Genomic DNA, 14,567 nt, shown 5'->3' with positions numbered 1-14,567 from the left:
AGGATTATCATAATACAAAATGTTAGAAAATCATATTAGTCCAACCAGCAGAAGTGAACAAGAACATTTTTTGCTGTGATGGTATTTGAAGAAAGCTTGACTTAATTTTCAAAGAGTAAAAAACATGGATGATACCTTTTTGAAAGTAAGAACTTCTAGATACTTTCAAGTGGTGGATTAAGACTAATTTTTTTTTTACATCTAATTTTCACCTTTAATGCATTTGTTTTCTTCTGAGATACAGCTGAATCCACTAATTTTATAAATTGGGTTTGTGGTTGGGCATAGTATGAAAAGAAGAATTAAGGAAAAGCAGCATGGGCCTTATCAGTAGTAATTAAGCAAATGGGTTTTGGAGTCACACTCCGTGTCCCATGATGTGATCTTGGGCATGTGAAAGAGATACTCATAGTAGTAACTTTACAAAGTACTTGTGATGATAACCTACATTTAAATACTAAGGACCTGGCAGCGATCAAGGGCATACTAAATAGTTGTTCCTAAAGTAACTGGACGATTGTTGAGAGAAAGATGAGAGGAGACTTAGGACAATGTGTATGTACATATGAATAAGAAATGGATTTTGGAAGAATTATTAAAGAGAAAAACAATGGGAGACTAGCCTGTATTCCTTCAGCAGCAAAAAGAAGTAGAAGACGGTATGTCAGAAAGTGACCAGTACAGGACACTAGGTGGTGCCATTAGCCTAGACTGCTTATTTGATGTCTCAGGAGGGTAAATAGCCTCAGGGTAGAAAGATAGAAAGGCAGTCACAAATTAAGAGGTTAGTCAGGAATTGCTTGTATATTAAAGGTGTGAATTGTTTTATTTAGTATTTTTCAAAGTAATATGATAGTTCTTGATATTTTCTCCTCCAGTGATTATTTTGAAAAATTTCCTGTTTTAAAGCAGTTTGTCCACCAAATAAACTGTATTTTATTTATTTTTATTTTTATTTTTGTGAGGAAGATCAGCCCTGAGCTAACATCCATGCCAATCCTCTTTTTGCTGAGGAAGACTGGCCCTGGGCTAACATCTGTGCCCATCTTCCTCCGCTTTATGTGGGACGCCGCCACAGCATGGCCTGACAAGCAGTGCCTCAGTGCGCACCTGGGATCCAAACCCGTCTGCCAGCGGCGGAGTATGCGCACTTAACCGCTACACTGTTAAGGGGGCTGGCCCCTAAACTGTATTTTAAAAGTAACAATCTATTTATTTCTAATTTAAAAATAAAGATTATACAAAAAAATTTATTCCTATATAGAACTCATATTAAAACAAGATAACTTAGGCCGGCCAGGTGGCTTAGCGGTTAAGTTTGCGCGCTCCGCTACTGGCGGCCCGGGTTCGGATCCCGGGCGCACACCAACGCACCACTTCTCTGGCTATGCTGAGGCCGTGTCCCACATATAGCAACTAGAAGGATGTGCAACTATGACATACAACTATCTACTGGGGCTTTGAGGAAAAAAAAAAAGGAAGAGGATTGGCAATAGATGTTAGCTCAGAGCCAGTCTTCCTCAGCAAAAAGAGGAGGATTAGCATGGATGTTAGCTCAGGGCTGATCTTCCTCACACACAAGAAAAAAAAAAGATAACTGAAGTTTTCATATTGAAATGATACAGTCAGAAAGAACTTGGTATTTTAATAAGCTGTAGTGGCCTTATGCCTGGTCAGTGTACAACTCCACTAAACTTTTTGAAATACTGAAAATAGTTCCTTGATTCCTTTTAATCTTTTTTTAGATTTCAGATTGAGAGTAATTAAATAAATACATTATTTGATTTCTGGAGATGATATATGCCATTAAATTTTTATTGATAGGTGCATTGGACAAGTGACAGAAATTTCCAACTCAAACTGGCTTAAGCAAATGGAAATTTATTGGGTCGCATAATTAAAAAGATCATGGTATGGCTGATTTCAGGTGAAGCCTGATCTAGTGGCTCAAATGTTGCTTGGACCCTCTTCAACTGTTAGCTTTGTTTCTCTTGGTATTGGTTCCTTTTGCAAATAGGCTCTCATCTCCTGGAGGTAGGGTAGCTGCCGGCAGCTGTAGGCTCACATCTTTCTCACTTTTTTGCATCTGTTCTAGTGGTTCCAAGAAGAGTTGTGGTATTAGATCATAATAGGTCTGTTTGGCTTGGCTTGGGCTACATAGCTATTCCTGCAATTGGAGATAGAATTAGCACTGCTGGAACCTTAGGGGTTAAGGGTGTTGGAAAGATGGTTCCCCAAAAGCAAATTTGGAATCTTGTTATGGGACTATAAAGAATGGTTGTAAAATGACAGTCGTTTCTTTAAGAAAGTTGTCTTAAAACTGTTTTCATTCCTTTGATTTCATTTCACTAGTATTTTTTACTTCAGTCTTATCTTTGCTACTGATTAGTTTTGTGACTTTTCAGAATCCGTTTCCTCCTTGGCAAAAGTGGGGATATGACACCTATTGATACAGTTCTTGCCATGATGAAATAAGACAATATATGTGAAATACCTAGCCTAGTGCCTGGCATATATTAGATATTAGAGAAATGTTAATTTACCTCTAAGCATGGTTATTAGCCAGACACTTTTGAGCTTTATCAACACTTGCTATATGTTTTATATTAGTTTATAATCTCTGAATATTACAAATGTAGTAGCTTTATAATGATAAATTTTTAAATTAGTAATTTAATTTGTTGATTACCACTTTCAGTGCTTAACAGACAGATGATAGATACTGTGTCCTATTCATGACTTACCTGTATTTTTATACTTGCATTGAATGTGCAATTTAGCTCATGCTAGGTTTTTGTAATTAATCTATGTTTGGAAATATAAATTATCTTTAATTTTTTATTTATTTATTTTTTTCCCCTCAAAGCCCCAGGAGATAGTTGTATGTCATAGTTGCACATCCTTCTAGTTGCTGTATGTGGGACGCGGCCTCAGCATGGCTGGAGAAGCGGTGCGTCAGTGCGCGCCCGGGATCCGAACCCGGGCCACCAGCAGTGGAGCGCACGCACTTAACCGCTAAGCCATGGGGCCGGCCCTACATTATCTTTAAAGACAGCAATAAATATAGTGAAATTATGATAAATGGTCTTATTGTTTGGGGAAATAATATAAACTGCTTCATGTGTTTGAAGAATAGAAGGAAGTTGGCAGTAAGAGTTCAGAAAGATGAATGATTAAATATGGTTTAAACTTGTTTTTTTAATTAAAGTGCTTCATCGCTGTGTATAATATTCAGAAATGTATTTTAAATGTAACATTAATTTTTCAGTTACCATTCATCTCTATTAGAAAATATTGCTTGTATTTATCATAATTTTTTTTCACCAACTATAAGGCTTTTATAATCCATTTAGATTAACTGTTGTGTAGTCTCAAGAAAAGAACCTCCATAATGGTTTTTAAACTATTTGAACATTAGATATTTGGTAACCCACATTTCAATAACTAGCAATACACATGAAAGTCTTGATAGTGATGGAATAGAAATAATTATTGGGGCTGGCCGGGTGGCGTAGTGGTTAAGTTCACGTATTCCGCTTCGTGGGCCTGGGGTTTCCTGGCTTGGATCCTGGGCTCGGACCTACTCACTTATCATCAAGCCATGCTGAGGCGGCGTCCCACATAGAAGAGCTACAACTCTACAGCTGTGACACACAACTATGTACTGGGGGTTCAGGGAGAAAAAAGAAAAAAAAAAAAAAAAGAGGAAGACTGGCAACTGATGTTAGCGTAGGGCCAATCTTCCTCAAAAGAAAAAAAGAACTAATTATTTTCCTTATAAGATGACATAGTGGTACATCATTATTTGACTTATGGCATATTTAAATGTGGCTAGCTAAAAGCTGTATTATCCTGGTACCTTTTATTCAGAATTGATAAATATCAATGTAAAATACTAAAAAGTTCTTTTTACCAATTTTCACCATATGAAATTTTTTTAAACAAAAATAAAGCCACATCAGACCAAAGGATATTGTAAACTGATGTGGCTTGTCATTTCATTGTTGGTTATTGTGTTCATTATTCTGTGCTGTGTTTGCTTTGTTGGTGTTTTAATTACAGTTTACTTTTAAGAATATTATATAGGTGTAAAAGCTTTAAGAATATGAAATGCTAATAAGGAGTGAGATATCAATCTGATGGTAATTAAAAGTAGAGAAATTCTTTTAAAAAGTGAAAATTGATGTGTGTGGTGATGGATTGTAATTAGTCTTTGGGTTGTGAACATGATGTAATCTACACAGAAATCGAAATATGATGTACACCTGAAATTTATATAATGTTATAAACCAATGTTACCACAATAAAAAAAAACAGAGTAAAAAGTGCAAATTGGTTTATGCAACAACAGGAATTGTTTTGAAGACAAAACTGGTGATTAAACATGTGAAAAGTATGCCCCAAATGTATGTATTAATACATTTAAAGGTAAATGTAATAAACCCATTATATGTTAAGATAAGTAACACATTTTTGTGAAAAATAAATATATTTTCCAAAACAAAAAATATTGAAAAAAGGGTGGTATTGTTTTACATTTTTGCAAATCTCTTTAATGTTTGACTTAATAGAAGGCAGGTGGAGCCTCATCTGCTTCTGCATTCAATCTGTTGCAATATATTGTTTTGATTGAAGTATACAAATGAAATATGGCCTCACACAGATACATAGATTATACAGGTATAGCTAGTAAGAGCACAGTCGAAATGCTGAGCAAAAACTTGGTCTCTAAAAACACACATGTTACTACTCTAGATCTATTACTTCAAAAAATTCTCAAAACAAAACAGAAATAGACAAGCATCCATTCCATTAGCCACCAGAGTGATATCATCACATATTATGTAGCCTCTGGAAAACTTCGCTGTACAGTCATGCAAGAATAACATTGTAAAAGACAAATAGTTTTAACCTGTGAATTCCCTGAAAGAATTTTAGGTACACCTGTGATCCATGGACCGTACTTGGAGAACTGCTAGCCTAGGCAATTGTAGGTAATCAGTAAGAGACATTGGCAAAAATTCTTTTGAATTTTTAGCAGTCTGAGCATCAGTATTAGATGTCTATTGACCTTATGTTAAAAGACCAAGAGTTTGAGAATTTAAAGTCTAAAGCAGTGTGTAGGTGCTGCTGATCAAACTTGTCACAGCCAGAGATAATTCTGTAAGGTTCAGCCCCTTTAAATCCATGTGATGTCCAAGTAAGTGGCAGGGCAGCAATTGTGGATAAACTTCTAAAAAGTTTCTTCTGACACTTGTGAGGAGATCATAAAGAAGAGAGAAATTATCTCTCACAACCAGTTTTTAGTGTAGACCAAACTGGAATATTTTGGAGAAAGAAGTGCGATAGAATACATGTACCAGCAAGTTAGAAGTAGAGGATTACAATGTATATGGGGACTGGTCACCTTAGATTAAGGAACAAATGGGACTTAACTTGTAAATAGGGGCTTCTGTACTGGTAATTTTTCTTACTATAACATATATTCACCCCAATATGAAGTTGTGGAGGTTTTTGGTACCTCCAAATAGGCAGTTGTTCAAGTGAGGCATGGAGTCAGGACAGACCTTGGTTAATATCTTGCAGTAATTGTCATTTCTAATGTTGGAAATTTTAGATCTAACACTACTGATTAAGCACTTTACCTATTTATGTTTTGTTGCTTATATATTAAAAGTATTTCTTTTTTACATTTTTATTAAGGTGTATTTTAAGGCAATTTTGTTTTAAATATATCATTGCTTTTCTTTCTAATAGTGTGTATCAAAATTGTAATTATTTGGTGTGACAAGCCACTTAGCATTGTTGTATTACCTTAAACTTCTCTTTGATAAGTCCAGCAAACAAATACTTGTTTTTCCTGGTACAAACCAACTACACTGCAAATTGATTGATATTAAATTATTTGCAGAGATTTAACATGTAGGGAAACCTTAATTATTCAGAATACACTTGTGTTTTGATGTGTAGATGATTTGTTTACTGTCTTTAATGTGACTCAGTCAAAATATATGTAGATATTTGCATAAAGGGGAAGTGTTGCTAATATCTTTTGCATTACATATAAAATTAGTTTTCCTTGTAAGGGATATGAGAAATTTTTTCATTCCTCCTTTCTGTTTCTTCTTTTCAATTTCTATGAAAATGTAGATTTTTTTATAATATAAGGAGAGTAGAACAAATGATAGGAAGCAGCATTAGTTACTGGCAAGATCTGAGAGTGTTTGCTTATCAGCTCTCAGTCTCAAGCATTTACATAATTTTCTAACAATAAACAACAGATGAAGTAGGAGGAAGGATAATTGATCCTGACATTGACATTTTGAGTATAACTCTTACCTCCTGTAAGAGGACTCTTGCTCACATGCTTCAATGATACTGATCTTTGTTTTGTTTCTTGAACAGGTGCTCATTCCTACCTTGGGACCTTTATATATGTTGTTTCTTTTCTCTGGGATGCTCTTCCTTGTGGCTCTTTTGGACTTCTTTCAGTTCTCAGTTCAAATGACACTTCTCATAGCACTTATAGATATCTGTTTATTTGTTTCCTTGTTTATTATCTGTCTCTCCTAACTAGAATGTAAGCTCCTTGAAGGCAGGAGTTTGTCCTGTTGACTTCTATATCCAGCTCCTAGGAAGTGGCTGGCACACAGTAAGAACTTAAGAATTGTTGTATGAAGGAAGGTTATACTTAAATAGTGTATGATGAAAAAATTAAAAATATGCCTTATTTTCTAATTCTGATTATAATTAGAAGATAGTTTATTTATAATAAAGTTTATTTATAATACAATGCTTAATTTTCTAACCCCCAAATATTGATATTTTACTGCTCTTTGTTGTGATGGATAAATTATAAGCTATCCCATGTTTAGTTCCAGTTGAGTGTGGTGAAAAGTCTTCTACTTACAGAGGTTTGCTGTTAGATCATTTTGTCAGTTATTCATTTTGTCAGTTATTCCTATGTAATTAGTTATTTCATTTATAGCCTTAGCCAGCAATTTACAAATGAACTTAGGTCAGTAGGGCTTCCTGTTGTCTCTGAGTGGGGCTCCTTCTACCCATAGCCAACTGCCATCTGCCTGGGGCCTGTAGTGTAACTCTTGTGAGATCTTTACAGTGCAGGTCCTCTCTGCTACAAATGCTTGGGCTTTTGCCTTAAGAAAACACACTGGTATAATTAAAAATAGAAAAGAGGAGAAGTAGAAAGTACAAGAGAGAAGAGGATTTTTAGAATGGATGAAATGGGTTCCTAAGTGAAGGTGTGGTAGACATGGAGTTGTGCAGCCCAGATCCTCCTTCAAGGAGGAATTGCAGCCCAACCGTGGGGAAGAAGGTAATCAGAAAGCCTTCCGCTGTCAGCTCCTTCAAGGTCTGCCTCTGCTGCAGAGAGTCTCCTTGCCTAAGGTCCCACCATTCCCAGGGCAGCTCTCATCTTTCAACTGATCAAGATAGAAGTGTAAAGGCCCAGCCATTTTGTTTATACCTGAGACAACTCTGACAGGTAATGTACCTCCAGAGAGCCATCCCAGGTTGCCTGAGGCTTTGTGAGGCCTATATCATAATTTGACTTCCTGCTTTTTCCAATCCTGCTTTTCTCCTCTTCCTTTCACAGTGATTGATCCCTAATAAACATCATGTATCCCAGACTAGCTCAGTGTCTGTTTTTAGGGAATCTAGATCGTGACATGGATGTGTATGGGCTTCACGTTGGCCTTGAATCTTTCGTAAAATCCATGCAAATTTTTTTTGTGGATGTGCATTATTCTGAGAAGGTCTAGAGCTTTTCCCATATTCTTTTCTTTTTTTTTTTTTTTAAACAGGCTTAATTCACTTTGTTTTTCTTGTAAAAAACTATGTGGTGGCCACAGCTGGAGCCTGAGTCCTCTGCATAGAGACTCTGGTGTGGGTATTTACAAGATGGTCAGTGAATTCCTGATAGGGAAACTTGGTGAATATGGCCTTTTTCCACAATTTGCTGAGAGTGAGATAGCTGTAAGTCTTGGAGTTGGCATCAAAAGTGGCCTTGGCAAAGTTGCCCAGGGTGGCAGTGCAGCCCCTGACTGAGTAGTAGTTGTCGATACCAGCCATCAGCGGCAGCTTCTTGGGTACAGGGGCTGAGATGTTGCCAGTACCCCTGGGGACAGGAGTGATACGCACCACCACAGAGCACAGTGCTGGTCACCTTGCAAGGGACGGCATGGGGCTTGCCAATCTTGTTCCCCCAGTAGCCGCGCCACATGGGGACAATGGAGAGCTTTGCCAGGTTGATGGCCCTATGGATAGCAGTGGCTACCTCCTTGGGGGCACTTAACACTGAGACTGACATGTCCACTGTAATCCCCGATGGCAACAAATGCTTTGAACCTGGGTTCCTGGCCAGCACCGGTCCACTTTTACATCGGCACAATCTTCAAAACCTTGTCCTTGAGGGATGCCCCCAGGAAAAAGTCAATGACCTCAGATTCCTTGTTGGGCAGGAAGAAGAGAGAGATTTCCTCCAGGGACTTGATCTTCATGTCCTTGACCAGGTGGCCCAGCTTGGTGATGGGGATCCACTCCTTATCCTCGGCAGTGACACTGGTTCCAGCCACCCCTGAGGAAGCCTCCACAGAAGCTGCTTGCGTCCTCCCCATTCCAGGGCCTCTGGGGCCTCCAGGCCCTCCTGTGGCACCAGCGCCATCTGCCATTTGGTGTTTTTTCAGAGAAGAAGCCATATTCTTAAAGATAGATTGAAAAATACAGGTCTTTCTCATCCAGCACTTAAGAAGGAAAGGCTTTTGATTTTTTTTGGATTTGGGATTAAACTAAATATTGTGAACCTTTGATTTTGGTCAACATTAAAGCCAAAGCTCTGATGATTAGGTAGCATTCTCCAATGACACAGCAATTAACACTCTGACAAAGGCCACTGGAGCTGGTGCTAATATGCTGCTGCAGTGGCTCTTGGAAGCTTGGAAAAAGTGATGGCCCATATTAAATGAAGTAGAGGTGTCAGAGCTGCATGGCAGACAGTGGAGCAAGGGATCAAAAGCCTCAGAGAAGTGAGCATGCTAGAATGGATCTACCGTATAAGACAGGAAAGACACTCTGTTTATCATTAATTAAATAAGGAAATGCAATAATGAAGGGAGCACCAGCATCATAGAGAAGCCTCAAGAGTGGCTGTTTACGGTAGGTGGGGACTGATGTAGAAGATACTTTTGTAAAAGTGGACTCTAGTAGCAAGAGGGGTGACAGAATCCTGGAACAGTAGAGGCTAGGGAGCAGCACTTAACTGTCGAGCAAAGAAGGTGTATTAGTTTTCTGTTGCTGCCGTACAAATTGACACAAATTTAGCAGCTTAAAATAACACCCATTTATTATCTCATAGTTCTGTAAGTCAGAAGTCAGTACAGTGTGTCTCGCTCAGCTGGTTCTCTGCTTCAGGTTTCACAAGGCTGAAATCAAAATGTTGGCAGGACTGCATTTCTCTCTGGGGCCTCTACGGATGAACGCTTCCATGCTCTTTCAAGTTGTTGGCTGAATTCAGTTAGCTGGAGTTGTAGAACTGAGGTCCCCATTTGCTTACTTGCTGTTGTCAGGGGTCTTTTATCTATTTAATCTCTGCTGTATGTATATGCAGTTATTTATGTGTGTTTTTTTAAGTTGCTCTCTGTTGTATCTTTGCTTTCTGTTTCATTGAATTTTTGCTCTTATTTCCTTCCTTTTGCTTTCTTTGGGTTTATCTATTGTTCCCTTTCTGATATCTTAATATGAACACTTAGCTCATTAATTTACAGCTTTTTTTCTTTTCTAAGATTTGCAATTAATGCTATACATCTTTCTCAAAAGACCTTCTGTGTTGTATCATTCAGATTTTGAGAGAGTGTTTTAATTATCATTCATTTCTAAGTATTTTTAAATGTCCTTTAAGATTTCTTTTTGAAATTATTTTGGAATTGTTTTAAAATTTGAAATATGGGCTTTTAAAAAAAGTTGTCTGTTTTTTTAATTTAATTGCACATTGTAGAGAACAAGTTCTTGAAAATTTTTGAATTTGTCTTATGTCCCAGTATGGGGTTGCTTTTGTAATATTTTATGTGTACTTGATAAGAATATACATTCTCTAATTGTTGGATGAAGAATTCTGTATATTCCATATGTCATCATGTGATCACTCATGATCTGGCTTGTTAATTGTTATTTCTTGCATATAATTTTTTGTTTATTTATATGCCTGACTGGTCAATAATGGAAAGAGGTGTGTAGAAATATACTGTGATGCTAGATTTGTTTCTTTTTCAGATTTATTTATTTTTGCTTAATATATTTTGAGACTATTAGATGCACATGCTTTTAGAATTACTGTCTTCTTGGGGTACTGAACTTGAAAAAAATCATTATGTAGTGACTCTTTCTATCCTAATTAATATCTTTTTTAGAAGTCTATCTGATAATAATTACAGCTAATCTTCTTTCTTTTTGTTAACCTTTGACCGGTATATCTTTTTCGTCCTTTCACTTTAGAGCATTAGATGTCCTTATGCTTTTAATGTATCTTCTATAACAACTATTAGTTGGATTTTTATTATGTAATATTAAAATCTTTCCCTTTTAGCATCATTGTGCTTTTTTTTTGTCCTTTTTTTCTCTCCTTTCTTGACATTTAAAAAAAATTGAGTGCCTTTTACCCAGAGCTTTACCAACAGAGTTGTTAAACTTGTGATTTTTCTTTTTTTGCCAGCTTGATCACTAAATAATGGTGTGTCAGCCTACCTCTAATTTGTCTATATATTTTTTTAATGAGTTAAGTTGAGGATCTTATTTAAAAAAAATTTGCTTTTCTTTTTCTGTGAAATGTCTGTTCATACCTTATCCTCTGTACCACACTTCCTTTTTTGGGGATTTTTTGCTCTTTTTAGTGATTTCTGGGAGCTCTTTATATGTTAGGAACATAAGCCCTTTTTCTCTGATATGAGTTGCAAACACTTTTATGAGATTATAATTTGCGTTCTTTTTGCTAATTTCATTTTTATTGTTACATAATGGGATTCATTAATTATTTCTTTTAAAACTTTTAAATTTAAAGATTTGATCCATTTATAATTTATCCTCATACACAGTATGGGATGTAGATCCTACTTTATTTTTTAGTGTTGATTATTCAGTTGTTCCATACTATTTACTGACTCTTTCATCTCTTCCTCATTATTTTGAGATGTCACTTTACCCATGTGCTACTGTCATATCTAAATTTCCATGTTTATTCTGGTTTGCTTTTGGACTTTCTCTCATATTCCATTGGTATGGCTTTTTATTTGTGTGCCAGTTTAATTATTGAAGCATTATAATAATTTTATTCCTAATTGGGCTATTCTTCCTCATATCTTTAAGGTTTTTTGAGCTTCCCAGTTTATCTTTATTTGTTTATTTTTCAACATTTTATCCTATTGTCTCATCTGCACCACTCATCCCACAGAAAACAAAAACGAAAACAAAAAAACCTGAAATCTGTTGCTTTCGATGTGGTTATTACATTAAAGTTAGAAATTAACTGAAGGTAAATTGAGTCTTCCTACATAAGAGTATATGGTTTGTCCTTTCATTGCTTCAAGTCTTCTGTTAATGACTTTAGAAGTGTTTTACATTTATTTTCTTATAGGTATTATACGTTCTTAAAGTTTACCTTTTTTATTGGTTGTGTGAATCAAGGTCTTTTATCTGTTTGTTTGTTTGTTTGTTTTTTTGAGGAAGATAGACCCTGAGCTAACATCTGTTGCCAATCTTCCTCTTTTCTTTTCTTTTCTTGTTTCTCTCCAAGGCCCCGGTACATAGTTGTATATCCTAGTTATAGGTCCTTCTAGTTCTTCTATGTGGGACGCCGCCTCAGCATGGCTTGCTGGGTGGTGAGTAGGTCCGTGCCCAGGATCCAAACCGGTGAACCCCGGGCTGCCGAAGTGAAACTCGCAAACCTAACTGCTACACCACTGGGTGGGCCCCAATCAAGATCTTTTAAAACCAATTTTGGTTTATATAAATGAAAGTTACTGACTTTTCTATGTTAATTTTTTTTACCCGTCTACCGTAACCACCTTCTCTTCTTGTTTTTAAGTTTTCTGTTAATATTTTTTGGAAATTTTTTTAGCTATGCAATAATAAAAGCTTCAAATAGTAATATATTTACCTCTTGATTCCCAATATTTATACCTCCAGTTTCCTTTATTTTGTTTAATGGTGTTGGCTATTATGATGTTAAATGTTAGTGATGATAGTGGACTTTCTTATTTCTAAGGAAAATTAGTGATATAATTATACATTTCATGGTACTCCTTTTACCTTCAAAAAGTATGTTTTTGCAGACTCTTTCTAGTGAATTTCCACTGTTGAACCCTCTTGCCGCACTCTGTACTTTTCTTCCTATTGTGTGGCAGCTACTTTTGACAGAGCTTACAGTCTACACTTATAGTTATTTCATACCATCATTGATTACTCCATCTTTTGCTTTTAAATTTGCAATATCTACTGACTATATTTGTCTCCCAATTTTACTGGAGCCAGCCATGGTAGTCTAGTGGTTATTTCCTTGTCAGGGAACCACACCACCCATCGTCGGTTGTCATATTGTGGCAGCTGCATGTTGCTGTATGCTGAAAGCTACACCACCGGTATTTCAAATACCAGAAGGGTCACCCACGGTGGACAGGTTTCAGCGGAGCTGCCAGACTAAGACAGACTAGAAAGAAGGACCTGGCCACCCACTTCTGAAAAAAAATTTGCTGTGAAAATCCTATGAATAGCAGCAGAGCATTGTCTGATAGAGCACTGGAAGATAAGAAGATGGTGCAAAAAGACTGACAGGGTTCCACTCTGCTGTATGCAAGGTCACTAGGTGGAATCAGCTCAATGGCACTAACAACAAAATTTTACTGAAAATAAAAAAATGTTATTTTCATTATCTTTGATTTTGCTTGATTCCAGTAGGAGAAAGGAAGTGTTCCATGATCATTAGAGGTTCTAGTCAGAAGTTTCTTTCTTTTTTTTTTTTTTGTGAGGAAGATCGACCCTGAGCTAACATCTGCCAATCCTCCTCTTTTTTTTTTTTTTTTTTTTTTGCTGAGGAAGACTGGCCCTAGGCTAACATCCATGCCCATCTTCCTCCACTTTATATGGGATGCTGCCACAGCATGGCTTGACAAGCGTCGGTATGTGCCCGGGATCTGAACCGGCGAACCCTGGGCTGCCGCAGCGGAGTGCGCGCACTTAACCACTTGCGCCACTGGGCCGGCCCCCCAGGAGTCTCAAAGTGAGAGTTGGGAGCATCCTGAATTAAGCCACAACTCCATTTTTCTTGTTCTCTATAGAATTGAAGTATTTAGAGTTGCTCAGATTTGAGTGATCTTACTTTTCACTTGGGGTACTGGCTGTTGTAAAACCAGCTTACATAAAGCAGACATTTTTGGTGCAAAGCTATTCTAAGTCTCAGTAGTGTGTTTCATTTTTGTTTTTCGTCAAAATTGCCTTTGTATTTTCCAGGCAATGCTCCATTGTCTTCTAGCTTTCAGTGTTGCTGCAGTGAAATCTGATGCCGTTCTGATTCTTGATCCTTTGAAACATTTGTTTTTTCCTACAAAAGCCTTTAGGCTCTTTGTCCTGATAACGTTTTTGCATGACTCTCTTTTCGTCCATTTTGCTGGACACATTGGTGGTGGATTCTTTTGATATGGATCATGTCCTTCAGTTCTGAGAAATCGGTTTTTCCAGGAATCATTTATTTTTCTTTTTCTGGAATCACTTATTTGATTTCTTCCTGTTTCCTTGGTTCTCTCTCTCTCTCTCTCTTTTTTTTTTTGGAACTCTAATTATTTGGACATTGGACATCTTGAATTGGTCCTCGGTATTATCTTTTCTCTTCTAATTTTATTCTACTTTTTGAGAAATTTTGATTTCTACTGTCATATTTTTAATTTCAGAGGGTTCTTATTCTGATATATATATTTTTTAGTAGCATCTGTTCTTGTCTCATGGATGCAGTATCTTCTCTGATCTCTCTCAGGATATTAATGATAGGATAGGCTTTTTCTTCAAGTTTTTTCCTAATGCATGTCTCCATTTTCTCCTAGTTGTCGTTTTTAGTTTTTATTTTAGCATCTGTCTTTCACAGTAGAAATTTTCTTTAAATGTCTGGTGATAACTTGCCTCTTTGCTTATTTTTAAGAGTGGGAAATTGAAAATCTTTAAAAAAAAAAAAAAGGGGCCGGCCCCGTGGCTTGGTGGTTAAGTGAGCGCGCTCCACTGCTGGCGACCCGGGTTCGGATCCCGGGCTCGCACTGACACGCTGCTTCTCCGGCCATGCTGAGGCCGCGTCCCACATACAGCAACTAGAAGGAGGTGCAGCTATGACACACAACTATCTACTGGGGCTTTGGGGGGAAAAAATAAATAAATAAAATCTTTAAAAAAAAAAAAAAGAGTGGGAAATTGAAAGACAATAACTGTGCATGGGTAGGAGTTGTCAACTGTTTATGCCATTGTTAAATGATCTGGCTAGGCTGTCTTGTAGCAGAATTCTATGTCGATATCATTAG

General features: G+C 36.9%; 1 protein-coding gene and 1 pseudogene across 4 annotated transcripts in view; one reads left to right on the top strand and one right to left on the bottom strand.

The window, feature by feature from the left end:
- ADK (adenosine kinase) overlaps positions 1 to 14,567 on the top strand; it is a 539,838-nt gene that overhangs the window by 140,700 nt on the left and 384,571 nt on the right. The window lies entirely within an intron of this gene.
- Positions 7,855 to 8,690, bottom strand: LOC106801337 (small ribosomal subunit protein uS5 pseudogene; annotated as a pseudogene).

This window comes from Ceratotherium simum, chromosome 6 (assembly GCF_057802395.1).
Source record: "Ceratotherium simum simum isolate JZ-2026a chromosome 6, ASM5780239v1, whole genome shotgun sequence".
Taxonomy (NCBI): domain Eukaryota; kingdom Metazoa; phylum Chordata; class Mammalia; order Perissodactyla; family Rhinocerotidae; genus Ceratotherium; species Ceratotherium simum.
Note: the sequence above shows the minus strand (reverse complement) of the source record. Positions and strands in the feature narration are given on the sequence as shown.